The 15,362-nt window shown below is 38.3% G+C and overlaps 1 long non-coding RNA gene across 3 annotated transcripts in view; it reads right to left on the reverse strand.

Moving 5' to 3' along the window:
• The window catches only part of LOC105498357 (uncharacterized), a 49,255-nt gene that overhangs the window by 12,115 nt on the left and 21,778 nt on the right, over nucleotides 1-15,362 (reverse strand). The gene's annotated exons all lie outside the window — the stretch shown is intronic.

Here is a 15,362-nt window from a genome sequence, read left to right on the forward strand (position 1 = left end):
GCACATTCTCAATAGTGGCCATTTCTCATCTGCTGAAAAATTTTAGAAATGTCCAGGCCTTCAGAGTAAGAGTGTACTAGTCCATTCTCATGCTGCTAATAAAGACTTACCTGAGATTGGGTAATTTATAAAGGAAAGAGGTTGTATTGACTCACAGTTCACCATGGCAGCAGAGGCCCTACAATCATGGCAGAAGAGAAAACAAACAGGTCCTTCTTCACATGGCAGCAGGAAGAAGAATGAGAGCTGAGTGATGGGTGGAGCCCCTTATAAAACCATCAGATCTCCTAAGAACTTACTATCATGAGAATAGCATGGGGGAAACCACTCCCATGATTCAATTACTTCCCACTGGGTCCCTCCCACCAAACTTGGATATATTATGGAAACTGCAATTCAAAATGAGATTTGGATGCAGGCACACAGCCAAACCATATCATTCTGTCCCTGGACCCTCCCAAATCTCATGTCCTCACATTTGAAAGCACAATCATGCCTTCCCAACAGTCCCCCAAAGTCTTAGCTGATTCCAGAATAAACCCAAAAGTCCAAGTTCAAAGTCTCATCTGAGACCAGGCAGGTCTCTTCCACCTACGACTCTGTAAAATCAAAAGTAAGTTTTTACTTTCTAGATACGATGGGGGTACAGCCATTGTGTAAATATACCCATTCCAAAAGGGATAATTTGTCCAAAACAAAGGGGCTATAGAACCCGCGGGAGTCTGGAATTCAATAGGGCAGTCATTAAACCTTAAAGTTTCAAAATGATCTCCTTTGAGTCGATATCTCACACCCAGGTCACACTGATGCAAGAGGTGGGTTCCCATAGCTTTGAGCAGCTCCACCTCTGTGACTTATCAGGGTAGAGCCCCCCATCCAGCTTTCACAGCTGGTGTTGAGTGTCTGTGGCTTCTCCAGGTGTATGGTGCAAGCTGTCCAGGTGTATGGTGCAAGATCTACCATTCTGCTGTCTAGAGGATGGTGACCCTCTTCTCAGAGCTCTACTAGGAAATGCCCCAGTGGGAACTTTGTGTGGGGCCTCTGACCCCACATTTCGTTTCCGCACTGTCCTAGCAGAGGTTCTCAATGAGAACTCTAGCCCTGCAGCAAGTTACTGCCTGGACATCCAGGCCTTTCCATACACCCTCTGAAATCTAGGCAGAGGTTGCCAAACCTCAATTCTTGTCTTCTGTGCACCCGTGGGACCAACACCACATGGAAGTTGCCAAGGCTGGGGGCTTGCGCTCTCCGAAGCAATGTCCTGAGCGATACCTTTGCCAATTTTAGCCATAGCTAGAGCAACTAGGATGCAGTCTAAAGGCTGCACAAAGCAGAGGTGCCCTGGACCCAGCCCAGGAAACAATTTTTTCCTCCTCAGGGCCTGTGATGGGAGGGGCTGCTGTGATGGTCTCTGACATGCCCTGGAGACATTTTCCCCATTGTCTTGGTGATTAACATTTGGCTCCTCATGACTTATGTGAATTTCTGCAATCAGCTTGAATTTCTACCCAGAAAACGGGTTTTTCTTTTTCTATTGCATCATCAGGTTGACATTTTTTTCAAACTTTTATGTTCTACTTCCTCTTGAATATTTAGAAATTTTTTTAGAAATTTCTTCCACCAGATACCCCAAATCACCTCTCTCAAGTTGAAAGTTCCACAGGTCTCCAGGGCAGGGGAAAATGCTACCAGTCTCTTTGCTAAAGCATACCAAGAGTCACCTTTGCTCCAGTTCCCAATACATTCCTCATCTTCATCTGAGACCACCTCAGCCTGTACTTCATTGTCCATATCACTATCAGCATTTTGGTCAAAACCATTCAACAAGTCTCCAGGAAGTTCCAAACTTTCCTACAACTTCCTGTCTTCTGAGCCCTCCAAGTCTCTAGGACATTCCAAACTTTTCCACATTTTTCTGTCTTCTTCTGAGTCCTCTAAGCGGTTCCACCCTCTCCTTGTTACCCAGTTCCAAAGTCACTTCCACATTTTTGGGTATCCTTATAGCAGCACACCACTTCTGGTACTAATTTACTGTATTAGTCTGTTCTCATGCTACTAATAAAGAGATACTCGAGACTGGGTAATTTCTAAAGGAAAGATGTTTGACTCATAATTCAACATGACTAGGGAGGCCTCGGAAAGTTATAATCATGGCAGAAAGGGAAGCAAACACGTGCTTCACATGGCAGCAGGAAGGAGAAGAATGAGAGCTGAATGAGAGGGAAAGCTCCATATACAACCATCAGATCTCGTGAGAACTTACTATCACAAGAATAACATGGGGGAAACTGCTTCCATGATTCAATTACCTCCCACTAGGTCCCTTCCACACACTTGGAGATTATGGGAACTACAATTCAAGATGAGATTTTGGTGGGGATACAGCCAAACCATATCAAAAAGCACCCTTATAATTTGTTTGCACATATATCTCTATGCTTGATTATGAACTACCTGCATTCAAAAAGCATATTGTAGTCATATCAATACCCCTAAGTAACTAACAGAATATTTTTGTTGAGATATTGTTGCTGAATATTTTCATATCTAAAAGGCTTTTACCATGTCTATGTAACTACCTGTTCTATCATTAAAAGTACTTATGTTTTAATGTTTTCTAATAAGGATAAATTTCTTCACAGAACTCAAGGCAATGAATATTTAATTAAATTCAATATATATTGAATACTTGTTTTATAAATGAAACACTGTTATGCACTAAAAGGAATATAACTATACAGAAAACATTGTTTCTCTCCTTGAGAAGCTAACTTTCTAAAAAGAGCATTAAAATTGTAATCTGAATTAATCAGTCTAGGCAATTATCATTTTGGAATTGTTTAACAGATTCATTGCCCATGAAAATTACAGCATCATTTATATCCATCCTTTGAAGATAAACTTGATTTTTGGAAATGCAGTAATATCAGGGTGATGATGTCTAGCAAGGCATTAAGAACCATCTCCATCTGCAGCAGTATCCCAGGAGCATGGTTGGTGAGCATTGTGCCAGGAAGGTTTTGGGAGCTATGTTATAACACCACCAACAAAAAATCCCCTCTTACGTTTAAATATTTCATATACATTTTTTAACAGAAAAGGAAAAGAGAGGCTCGGTTTCTCCTTATAATATACGTGATATTTATGGATTGTATTATACCTAAAAATACATATGCTCTAATAACATCCTCAGTAATATCTTGAGTCCTACTGAGAAGTGAGTGCTTTGAAAGCTTGACAAAAAGAAAAGAAAGGAGTTTGGCAAAAAAAAAAAAAAAAAAAGTTAACAGAAGTCACACCTCATCAGTGGGAGTCAAAATAATACAATTTACATGATCCTGGGAAACAGGGGGGTTTCTAACTAAGCAGCCACCAATAACACATATATTAGTCAACCTGCCAGCACCCTGGGAAACTATCAGTTTGTTGATGGAAAAAAATAAAAATAAAAATAAAACCACTGCCTTGAAAGTAACTTAAAATTGCTGTGTGGGCAGGGTCATGAATGATCACCACAGATTCCTGCCCCCACACGTTTTAACAGGACTTTATAAAATGCAACTCCACGTACAAATATGCTTTATTTTAAAAATTCTCAGCCATGGGGAGGTCTTCATACTCCCGGAATGCAGATCCCACGTGCTGCCTCTGTCTGCCCTATTTATTGGACAGAGTTTGAGGCAAAAGTGATCAGTTCACCAAAAGTATTAACTGTGTCAGGGAAGAGCACCGAAATGGATAAGCTTCTGGGGAGCTCATTTTGTGATGGACACTTGAAAGACGTGTATGTGGTTCACAGGTCATTATGATCTGAGAGCAGCGTTACATGTCCATTGGAACAGTTTTGTCAGCCAAAGCCTATTTCTTTCTAACAATGCTAGACTGGTCATTCTTCATTCAAACCATATTCTTCAAGCATCTATTATGTAACAGGCATGCAATACAGTGCCTCAGATAGTGCAATGCATGAGGCGGAAGTGGTGTCTTCCTTACAGATCTTCCAGTCCTATAGTAACTCAAGGAACTGAAATATGGTTCAGTTCTGATAACTGAGCACTCTGATAATGGAAACACATGGTTTTACAAGAACTCAGAAGAGACTAACCCAGAAGTGAAGGTCAGAAAAAACATGAAAAAAGACAGTAAAATCTGGAACCAGAAGAATAAGTAAACATTAGCATAATATAATAGAGAAGAAAATAGGGAGAGGCACTATTTCCAGGAGAGAAAACTGCACGGACTTGTTAACTGAGTGCTGAGACAAGTTATATCACCTCTGGCATGGAGTAATCACTATAGAATGCTCATAAAAACAATTAGCACTTTGTATGGTTTTCTGGGTCAAAACCAACAGGCTTAATCCCCTTCTTATTAAGTTCTAACCATTGTATTAATTCCAAAAACCTAACATTTGAAAACTTGCATCCTTTCTTCTTTTGAACCTAAGAGAGTCCTATGTTATGACAACCTCACCACTTTCTTAACAAACCAATAGACATGGCCTTACAAGCATTTTCCAGTAGAGTTCTCTGAATCAGGTATCTCTGACAAAGTACCATCATCACCCACTTTAGAAAAACCAGGATCTCTAAAGCCTTTGTGGCCAAAAGCTTCCCAGCCTTACTTGACAAATCTCTTGTTTCAACCTTTAGGTATCTGGTAGCCTTCAGCTGTCTCTGAAAGAATGCCCTTTAACAAACATTTACGAGGTATTCTTTCCAAATGAAGCACATTAAGCCTCTGGATCTAATCACCTATTTACAGGAAATATAGGGGATAGAGTAATATTTTATATGACATCATGAGAATCCAATCTTGAAGATCTAGAATGTGGGAAAGTACAGGACGAATGATCCCATTTCTTTGCTAAATAAATGTTTAAGAAAAATAAAGGAGGAGAAATCTATAGATCAAAACAATCTTAAGAGACATATCGACCAATTCAATGTGGCAGCTTTTCATAGGACCCGGATTTAAACAACAAAAACAACTGCTAAAAACGGACAACAAAAAAGACAATCATGAAAATTCAAATGCTGAATACTTGATGATTTTAAGAAGCAATCAATTTAAGGGGTGTGAGAGAATCAGATTGTTGCTACAAGCCTTATGACTTCTAATATTTTAGAGATAATTACCAAATTATTTATAAATAAAATGATATATGGATTGTCTTTAAAACATCTAGTGGCAGAAGGTTTATAGAGAAATAATACTACCCATAAATTAATAATTGTCAAATTGGTATCATGGCTAAGTGAGAGTTGTTTTTTTTTTTTTTTACTTTTTTCTATATTTGAAGTTTTCTATAATAAAAAGTCAGAATTCCCTCAAATGTAAAAATGTCTTTAAAAAATCGGTTGTTCATTCCCTCAAAATATATTGAACCAACATCACAGTCTTTCTCAGAGATGTCGCAAGTCAATGGTTGTTAAATGTTTTTGCAGGAATAATGAAATTGATGGCATTTCAGTAGTCTGAACACGTGGAATGAAACTGGGTATCTGCAAGGGTAGCACCATCATCACTTGGGAGCTTGTTAGAAATGTACAATCTCAGGTCCCACCTCAGACCTACTGCATCAGAATCTCTACATTTTAGCAACCTTCCTTATGGTAGATATGCCCATTAAACTTTGGGGCTCAGTAGGCTGGAGGTCAGGAAGAATTCCATAGCATTGCTTTAAACTAAAGTCACAGTGCATGGGTAAAAGAAGAAGAGAAAAGAAGCCATTATATATGAAATCGTGCAATTTACATAAGAGATGTTATTTTATTTGTTTATTCAACATATATTTATTGAGCACGTGCCATGCGTAGGGTACTGTTTTATGTGCTGAGGATATTACAGTATATAAACAGACAAAAATCCTCAACCTCATAGAGTTTGCAGTATAATTCTAACTAGCTAACTCATACTGAGTGCATAATAAGTATTAAGAACTGTTCTAAGTCCTTGATAGTCATAGCTCACAAGAAAAAAAGAGGTTAGTAACTGAAGAAAATGTTCAAAAATCATGATGTTAAAACATGTTATTAAACATTGAGCAGGTCAACCTAACCTTATAAGCAGAGTGGACTAGCATTTCAAATCTATTATACTCTGTACCTCTTCCCTTATGCTTGGCATAGTAGCCCAGGACATCTTAACTTCTACACACTACACTCATGGCGCTCTGTTCATTCTTGTTCCCCAATTCCTTGAATTTTCCCTGTGGCCCAGTTTCACCAGAAGTCACACAAAAGTGGAAGGACAAGAGAAGACATGGTTTGAAATATACTCTGTGACTGGTACTTTATAAATAAATAGAAAACAAAAAAAACACTCACTCAAATTCTCAAAACAATGCCAAGAAGTGAATAACTCTAACATTTTGCTGAAAAAATAAATCATCACTCAGAAAAATTAAGTAACTTGTCCAAAGTCACAAAGCCTCAAGGGTTAAGCCCCTCTAGACTCAAAGTCCAGTGGTTCTCAAACTTGATGTATATCAAAATCACCCAGAGGACCTATAAAAACACAGACCTCCAGGCCCATCCCCAAGGTTTCTGAGTCTGTAGGTCTGGACTAGAGTCTGAGAATGTACATTTTTAACAAGCCCCCAGGGGATGGTGGAGCTACTGCTCCCACTTTGAGAACCACTGCGTTAGTATATATTTGACCTACTTCAAAGTAAGTTCGTTCTCTCCACCATGAAATGGTCCTTTAAATATTTTAAGCAGCCATTATTTTTAATTTGTGTAATTTTAAGAGGTACAAGTACAGTCTTCTTACAGGATCTGTTGCATAGTGGTAAAGTCTAAGCTTTTAGTGTTACCATCACACTATGACGCACGTTGTAATCCTTAAGTATTTTCTCATCCCTCTCTGGTTTTCCACCCTCCCACCCTTCTGAATCTGCCATGTCTATTATTTCACAATTTATGTCCACATGTACACATTATTTAGCTTTCACTTATATATGAGAACATGCAGTATTTGACTTTTGTTTCTGAATTGTTTTACTTAAGATAATGGCCTCCAGTTCTATCCATGTTACTGCAAAAGATGTGATTTCAATCTTTTTATGGCTGAGTAGTATTCTATTGTATGGGTATGTACATCACACTTTATCCATTCATCTGCTGATGAACACTTGGGGTGATTCCAGATCTTTGCTATTGTGAACACTGTGATAAACACACTAGTGCAAGTATCTTTTTGATATAATTATTTCATTTTTTTTTTCTTTTTTGAGATGGAGTCTCACTCTGTCTCCCAGGCTGGAGTGCAGTGGCGCAATCTCAGCTCACTGCAAGCTCTGCCTCCTGGATTCATGCCATTCTCCTGCCTCAGCCTCCCGAGTAGCTAGGACTACAGGCACCCGCCACCACGCCTGGCTAATTTTTTGTATTTTTAGTAGAGATGGGGTTTCGCCATGTTAGCCAGGATGGTCTCGATCTCCTGACCTCATGATCCATAATTATTTCATTTTTTAGAAGATATCCAGTAGTAGGATTACTAGATTGAACAGTAGTTTTATTTTTAATTCTTTGAGAAACCTCCATACTATTTTCCAAAGAGATCATACTAATTTACATTCCCCCAACAGTATATAAGCATTCCTTTTTCTCTGAATCCTTGCCAATATCTGTTATGGTTTGACTTTCTAAAAATAGCCATTCTGACTGGGATAAGATGATATCTCATTGTGGTCTCAATTTGTACTTTTCTGATATGCTTAGTAATGTTAAACACTTTTTCGTATACTTCTTGGCCATTTGTATGTCTTCTTTTAAAAAAAGTCTATTCATGTCCTTTGCCCACTTTCAGTGGGGTTATTTTGTTGTTCTTATTGTTGTTGAGTTATCTGAGATTTTTGTGGATTCTATATATCAGTCCCCTATCACGTGTATAGTCTCCACATGTTTTCTCCCATTCTGCAGGTTGTCTGCTTACTTTGTTGATTCTTTTGCTGTGCAGAGGCTTTTTCATTTAATTAAGTCCCATTTGTCTATTTTTGTTTTTGTTCCTCATGCTTTTGAGATCTTAGTCATTTTATTGGTTAGCATAACAATAAGAGTTGCAACCAATATACCCCACAATGTAGAATGCCTCAAACACTAGAAGGGTTTATTTCCCGCTCATGTGTCAGTCCAACTCAGATGTTCCAGGTCAGCATATAGGTGCAGCTCCTCTCCAAGTGGACATTCAGGGACTTCAGCTAAAGGAACCACTGAAAATTTCAACATGTGGTTTCCAAGATCTGTGATCATCTCCATTTCAGCCAACCAGAAGGGAGAAAAAGTATGGAGACAAATTAATAGGAATTCCCTGTGAGAGAGGCCCAGAAGAGCACAGGGTACACACTACTTTTGCAAAACAAAATCACATGGCCACACCTAGGTGCATGTGAGGTGTCACATGTACCATAGCCTTGTGCCCCAAAAGAAGACAATGTGGATTGTGGTGAGCATCTTTCACTCTTTGTCACACAACTCAGTTCATTTCCCTGTCTCCTTTCTTTATTCTCTTTGCCTGAAGTGAAAGAGCCTAAATTTCTTGGGCAACAGATATTTATTAATACATATACGGTAGTCACTATGTTGGATCCTAGGAGTTTTTACAGCAGTAAATGCAATATGATTTCCTGAAGCTTACCATGTACCTAAGATTTTACATTAAATGATAAGTACAATTATTATAACAGCAATAAAGAAGCAATATAGGTTGTAATGGGGTCCTGACATAGTCAGGGACCAGGGTAAGGGTAGGTGTAAAGGCATACAATACAAGATTTTCCTGAGGCAAATCTGTTTAAAGGAGATGCCTGAAGAAAGAATAGGCATTTGCTGGGCAAAGATTGGAGTGGGAGGAAGCCAGGAAAACATTCTGTTCCAAGTAGAGGAAATAGCGTGTGAAAAAGTCCCAGAAAAACAAAAAGCATGAAACCTTTAAGGAACTGAGAAAAGGCCAATGCGATTGTAACAGGGGAGTGATGAGGAGGATGGCTCAAATGGGGCTGCTAATGCAGGCAGAACTGTGTAGGCAATGCTAAAGTTGATTCATTCATCTAAGAAACATTGAGTGAGTGCCTCTCATGGTTTATGTTTTCGGTTAGGTGCTAGAAATACAGAAGTGTACAACACAAACAGAGTCCCTAACCTCATAGAGCTTACAGCTTAATAGGCAAGACTTTAAACAAATAATTACCTGTAAAATGAAATAGCATAATTTATTTTAACGACCATATATTAGGTTGGTGCAAATGTAATTATGGTTTTGCATTGTTGAAATTTGCTGTTTGATATTGGAATATATTCTTAAACAAATGTGGTTACGTTATACATAATTTTAATGCACATTTTACACTATGTTTTTTGCTAATGACATTAGGGGCTGTTTATTGTATATTTATTTTAGACTATGAAAATAATGTTAGACAAAAAGCAAATTCAAACGAATTTCTTATTTGAGTTCAAAATGGGTCCCAAAGCAGTGGAGACAACTTGCAACATCAACAAGACATTTGGCCCAGGAACTGCTAATGAACGTACAGTGCAGGGGTGTTCAAGAAATTTTGCAAAGGATACGAGAGCCTTGAAGATGAGGAGCATAGTGGCCGGCCATCAGAAGTTGACAATAACCAATTGAGAGCAATTATCAAAGCTTCTTCTCTTACAGCTACACAAGGAGTTGGTGAAGAACTCAGCGTTGACCATTCTGTGGTCACTCAGCACTTGAAGCAAATTGGAAGGGTGAAAAAGCTCAGTAAACGAGTGCTTCATGAGCTGACTAAAAAATAAAAAAAAAAATTGTTGTTTTGAAGTGTTGTCTTCTCTTATTCTACACAACAACAAGGACCCATTTCTCGACTGGATTGTGACATGCAATGAAAAGTGGATTTTCTACAACAACCGACAATGAGTATCTCAGTGGTTGGACTTAGAAGAAGCTCCAAAGCATTCCCCAAAGCCAAACTTGCACCAAAAAAAGGTCATGGTCACTGTTTGGCGGTCTGCTGTCACTCTGATCCACTACAGGTTTCTGAATCCCAGCGAAACCATTACATCTGAGAAGTATGCTCAGCAAATCAATGAGATGCACCAAAAACTGTAACACCTGCAGCCAGCATTGGTCAACAGAAAGGGCCCAATTCTTCACGACAATGCCCAACTGCACATCACAGAACCACCATTTCAATAGTTGAACAAATTGGGCTACAAAGTTTTGCTTCATCCGCCATATTTACCTGACCTCTTACCAACCAACTACTGCTTCTTCAAGTATCTCAACAACTTGTTGCAGGGAAAATGTTTTCACAAACAGCAGTATGCAGAAAATGTTTTCCAAGAGTTTGTCAAATCCTGAAGCACAGACTGTTACACCACGGGAATAAACAAATTTATTTCTCATTGGCAAAAATGTGTTGATTGTAATGGCTCCTATTTTGATAAATACAGATGTGTCTAGTTATAATGATTTAAAATTCACAGTCCAAAACTGCAATTACTTTTGCACCAAACTAATATGATAAGGACCTGGTGGTCTGAGAGCATTTTAATAAGGGAGCTAACATCGTCTGAAGCTTCAAGGATGGCTTCCCTGAGCAGTTGATCAGAAACTAGACATGAAGAATGATTATGTTTATAAGGGAAAAGTTGTTCTTGTCCCCAATTTACACCTGAGGGATAAAACAAATGCTTAGTACATGACTAGTTCATGGCAGAGCAGATAGTTGATCTGAGCCTGTCTGAGTCTAGGTTCTCTGATCTTTCCATTATCCCAAGCATGTAAAGGTGCCATAGAAGACAAAATAATGAGACACATGCCCTATTTTAAAGAACTTTATGGATCATAAAACTAACACACATGAATCAAACAAAAATAGTTCTAATACTATTTTTCAATTCTTTTGTGATACAGACTGAAATAGTCAATGCTGGCCCCGAATGTGAGACATGCCTCAGTAGACCCAGAAAGAGTGAGAGGAAGAATGAATGCATTTATTCTGGGAGCAGAAATTCTATTGTGTAGATGTTTAAGTACAACTATTCAACCGGCTACTAATCCAATGAATACTACCTTTATCCAGCCAGTGTTTCTCCATCTGGTCCAACAGCCTATCATAAGAATCTGTCAAATGCCTTGCTGAAATGCAGATAAATGTCAGGATAGATTTTACATCTCCCTTTTTGTGAACTTGCTTCACTATTCCTCCAGTGCTATGGGAACCCCATAGAGAACAAAAAAAGTCAACCATTAAGGTTAAGCAACTGAGCAAACAAAGATATGTTCCTCTAAGACTGGCTGTTTGTCAAAAGTGTTGTTAAAATGTTGCCTTGTCACAACTAACCAAGTGTGGTCTAGCAAAAAGACACATGGGGCTGGATACAGTGGCACTGTGAATTCCCATATGAGCTCTGTCACTGCTAACTCAATCATTTATTGGACTCATTCTTAACAATACAGAAACGGGTGAGGAAATCAATCAGTGAATTTTATTCATTCAATCAGCCAGCATTTACTGGGAACATACTCACAGTCAGCCATTGACATTTATTGAGGATACAGAGCAGAATAAGTCAAGGTACTTTCTCTTGAGGGACTCACATATTCTAGCAAGAAGGGCAGACATGAAGTAGAGAATTGTCTGTGAAAAGCTAAATTCATGGAGAAAGAAGAATATCACTGATCCTGCATAAAGGAATCAGAAAAGCTTTCACATAGGGGATAACATTTACCGGGTCTTAAAGAGTGTGAGTCTGAAAGTGTATGGAGGGTGTAAAGAGGGCTATAAGAACATTCCAGGTAGAGTATACAATAAGCAGAGGTGTGAAAACCTGATAGGCCTTTGCCATATTCAAGAAATGGTAAGAAGACTGGTGTGGCTGGAATAGGTTGGGGTTGGGGTAACTGTCCAGAGATATAGTTGGAAGGGAAGGCTGTGCTGATATAGTCAAATATCATGTTAAAGTGTTCATATATGATATGGTTTGGCTCTGTGTCCCCACCCAAATCTCATCTTGTATTGTAGTCCCATAATTCCCACATGTTTTAGGAGGGACCCGGTGGGAGATAATTGAATCATGGGGTCAGTTTCCCCCATCCTGTTCTCCTGGTAGTGAAAAAGTCTCATGACATCTGGTTTCATTAGGGGTTTCTGCTTTTGTGTTTTCTCTCATTCTCTCTTTGCCTGCCACCATCCATTTAAGACGTGACTTGCTCTTCCCTGCCTCCCACCATGATTGCGATGTTTCCCCAGCCACAGGCAACTGTAAGTCCAATTAAACCTCTTTCTTTTGTAAATTGCCCAGTTTTGGGTATGACTTTTTCAGCAGCATGAAAATGGATTAGTACAATGTCCTACCCTGAAAGCAGTGGAGGAGTACTGAAGATTTTTATGGCAGAAATGACATGCTAGGATTACATTAACTTTGACAATGAGATTCCCATATGTTTGAATCAATCCAAATATAATCAGTAACTCATCAAACTGGCATAAAATAACAAAAGAACTTAACTCCTCTATCACTTATTAGCAATATGACCTTGAGTAATTAACTTAGCTTCTCTGTAAGGCTTCTTAAGCATAAAATGGGTATAACAATAGTTTGCATTTTATGTACACCTAGAATTGAGTATGATTTCTGTAAATATTTGTTGGGGTGGTTTTCTAAATCTAAAGCTATTATTATTATGATTCATGGGCACCTGCTTTCTATTATTATTAATAACAGTAACACCAACAATAATAATAGTTATGTTTATTGGGGGCCTACCATATGCCAGGTAATATTTACATTATTAATATTTTAATTTTTATGTCTTTAAGGGACAGATATTGTAATTCCTATTTTATAAATAAGGAAAATGAGGTTCAGAGACACTAAATACTTTGGCCCACAGTCAACAGAGTCAGTATTTAGTGAAGCCTGAAATGAAAGTACTTGTTCCATTCTACCATGCTATTTCTTGGCTTAGATAAATGACATATTCCTCCAATTACCTGAGCCAAAGATATTTTTGAGGTCATAGTTTAATTAGAAGACAGGAACGCTGTGCCGTGAGGGCTAAAGGTAATGCTATCTTTTCTTCTTTTATTTGCTACTATATGGACCAGTAAAAAGGCAAAGATTCTTTACTATAAAAGTTGGTTCATACCTTATCCTGACCTGTTTACCTCCTGACCAGATGTTCAGTGTCCATAGTTCTACCGCCTTTTGCATTTTTTCCTCTTTCATGTAGCAAGCACACAGCACAAATCTAACACCTTGGACCATGTTGTGTTTTGGGTGAATGTAATTTGGGTGAATAAAAGTCTTACGACCCTCGACCTACTTCTCATGTCTTCTGTTGGAAGTTGATATTCAGGCACACATGAGAATGTCTGTCCATATTTGGGGAAAGTCAGGAAAGAAATTCTTCTGGGGCCCCTATTACTGAGACTTATAGCTGTATACCATGAAATTTTAGGTTCCTGAGCTATTAAAAATACCTATATGCTCATCATTTCAGAATCATTTCTATCAAGACTTCTCAGTAGGAACCTTCAGAGAGGAATAGAGTGAGTGGCAGGATGAAGACCTTATGAATATCCCACTCTGAATCCACAAAAATTAGTGCCAGGAAGATGACCAAGAACTCCAAACTTCCGTCTTTCCGATGATGCTCATTTGTCAAGTGGCAGTGCGGCACAGTGGTGACAAGAGCATTGGGCATTGTGGCTAAAGGCACTGGTCTGGAGTCAGACGGGATTTGAGTTTTACTTCTTTTTTTTTTAACTGCATGATCTGGGGCCGGTTATTTAATTTTTTAAAATTAATTTTTGTTTTCTTCATTTTAAATTGGAAGAATACTTACTTTGCAGGATTGTTACAATAACTAAGTGAAATAGGAGATATGAAGTGCCTAGAATAGTGCCTTACACCCAGAAGGTACCCAATAAGTGGACGCATCCTGCCCTAATTATTACATATTAATTACATATCTTCTCTGACTACAGTGTTCAGATTTAATCCAAGAGTGGGCAAATCTCCATTCCACAAGCTGCTGCTATGAAGACAGACACAACTTAATGATTTGAAAGTATTATTTATGAAAGACAAATATAACATGAGTTATCCATTGTTTTCCTTTTGAATTATTTATGAGGTGTTTGATAATAGGAATTCAGATCAGTCCGAATAAAAGCTGTGAGTTGGTGTTTGCTGCATCATACTTAAAAAAATTGACTAGCTTGAGAAAACATTATTTCACAAACTGCATTCTCGCTTAATGATTTAATCACTAAGGATACATGTTAACAATCACTCTAAATAAGCTCTTGAAAGAAAAATATACTGCTTCTCACTACCCACCCAACAATCTGTGGCTTGGCTTTTTGGAAGTAAGTGATCATTTAGGAAAAAAAAATCAACTTGTAGCAAAAGCCCAGGAAATATGGAAAAGCAAAATAAAAGAGCCTCAAGTAATGAACTGAAAGTAGGGACCCAAATATAGAGTGGATTCCCCTTCCTAGATGTCTGTAACATCCTTAGGAAAAAAATACTGTCAGGGGAACTATGAGCAGATTTATTTCAAATTTAACAAATATCATAGACTTTTATCCACCATTACCCCCAATACACAAAAGGTAATTAAGGCCCAGAAATATTAAATAACTTGCTTAAGGCTATGCAACTAAAGATGGTGAAGAGGAAACTCTGAAGAAAGCCTCAACTATGATTTTTTTGTTTTGTTTTGTTTTGTTTTGTTTTGTTATGCTGCTGCTTTTATTAGTCCTACACAGGAGCTGGCATTTAGCGTCATTTCCATTCTAGCTAGAGAAGAATATTTAAACAGCAATAATGTTACCTATCAGTTCATAGTTACCATAAATTATATCAATACTCTTAGAGAATTTTCTAAGATTCTGATCTTGAAAAAGGGAATAAGGGAATTGTGGCAGAAAGTATTGCTCGACTGTGTATTAATAATAGCCACCTGACCCTACCAACGAAGCCTTGAGTTTCTTCAGAAGATGAGTTGCAAGTACCCAGGGGTAAGTGAGTTTACAGTGAAGCTAGTAAAGGTTACATTGAAGCTAGTCAGGGCCCCTCCCTTGTGTGACTACAAGGAAGCTACTAGCCATGACTCCAGTGAAGCTAGTCAGAGACCCTTCCTAGCATGGCTACTTGCAAGAGTGTATGTGGGGAGGCCCTAACAAGTTGATGTTTGGAATTTTGTATTCTACTTAAAGAACCTTCAAGTTTTACAAAGACTGGATCCACCCATGTGCTTAGGAATGGTGGACTCTTACCCCAGATCTAAGAGATGAAACATGATTGATATAAGGCATTCAGAGAAATATTATTTTTCTTTACCGGTAGTTTGCTCTAGAG

The sequence above is a fragment of the Macaca nemestrina genome, chromosome 1, assembly GCF_043159975.1.
Source record: "Macaca nemestrina isolate mMacNem1 chromosome 1, mMacNem.hap1, whole genome shotgun sequence".
NCBI lineage: Eukaryota > Metazoa > Chordata > Mammalia > Primates > Cercopithecidae > Macaca > Macaca nemestrina.